This window comes from Heterocephalus glaber, unplaced genomic scaffold (genome assembly GCF_053883595.1).
Source record: "Heterocephalus glaber isolate CG9 unplaced genomic scaffold, H.glaber_assembly_v1.0 deba00001442, whole genome shotgun sequence".
NCBI classification, from domain to species: domain Eukaryota; kingdom Metazoa; phylum Chordata; class Mammalia; order Rodentia; family Bathyergidae; genus Heterocephalus; species Heterocephalus glaber.
Genome location: NW_028258296.1, coordinates 55871049 through 55872500, shown reverse-complemented (window position 1 = coordinate 55872500; position 1452 = coordinate 55871049).

Below are 1452 nucleotides of genomic sequence, written 5' to 3'. Positions count from 1 at the left end.
AATAAATGGTAACTGTAAAACATTTTGTTGGCCGGGGATTTAGCTCAGTGGTTCCACATCCTGCCTCGCAAGCACAAGGTCCAGAGTTTGATCCCCAGTACCAAAAAAAAGAAAAAAAAAGTTTTGTTACAAAATAACCTACCTTACCATGTTTTATGAAGATTAAGTGAGAAGGTATATTGAAGCCCCAAGTGGTATTCTTGGTGATTCATCTCCCAGACCCTGAAGATTTGTTTCCTCTGTGTGCTATTATGTCCTTCCACTATACCTTACTCTAGGCCCCCATGTTCTTTAAAATATGCTTTTGAGCCCCTAAGATGATAATTAACTGATTAACTTACGGATTTTCTTCTATTTCTTCAGATACCCAGATGTCTTCTGGGTCCTCTTGTGATACCCAGAGTTCTGGTATCTCTGAGGAATATGCACACTTCAGCACTGCTCTTCTACAGACCGTGTGTGCGCCTCTTACCTAACCCTGAGGATCATGGCCTGCCTGGGCTGTTAGGCAGGGAGACTGTTCTGCTCCAAGCTAGTGGAGTTGTTCTGTGACAGGAAAGGGTCTGTACTGCCCCTCCCTGCACTTCCTGTAGACTGTCACTTGATCGGCCCTGTGGAGCACACAGTGCCTGGGGCTGGAACTGAGGATACACTTATCTAGTTAGACTTCCCTCACTTCTTCACTCCCAGGGAGGCTCCAAAGGGAGGTGGGTTTTCTTAATGACTGGTTCATCTACTTCTTTATTCATATGATTTTTTCTCCACCTAGAGATCTGTCTCCTGTCTGTCCTTAGCCCCTGAGTAGGGCTTTTTTCCAACCCCAAGCTATTCTGCGATAAGCTTGTTGCCCTTTTCTTTGGAGCAATACCAGTTTGAGAAGTAACTGTGAAACAACAGGTTCTCCCCATACACTAGAGTGTTCCTTTGTTCTTGTTGTTTCTTTGCTTCCTTCCTTCCTTCCTTATCAGATGTTAAGCACCTAATATTTGCAAGCAATGGGAATAATATAAAATATAACTGCTAGCATCAAAGAGCCCAGCCTAGTTAGTAGAAGAAACAAGAATGTAAAGAAATAATGGCAAATATAAAGAAATAGTTGCTATATAATATACCAGTAAATACTAGGAGTATGTTGCACACAGAAGGCATCCTTTGGGGGGAGGGGGTGGCAGGGTTTTAAGGGAAAATTTTACAGAAAAACAAAACAAAAACTTTACTTGGGCCCCACCAAGAGTGAGGGGAGGCATTCCAGGGAGGATTGATCACCAGCTGCAAAGGAAATTGTAGTAATTACAGCAGTTTGATCTTGGGCTCTTTTGTGAAAGTAACTAGAGCTGAGACTGAGAAAGCAGGCAGGGACCTGCTCCTGAAGAGCCTTTTAGCCACATTAAGAACACTGGGCTTTATCCAGTATGTTTTCATATGCATTGTAATGGATACTGTGGCTGCAAG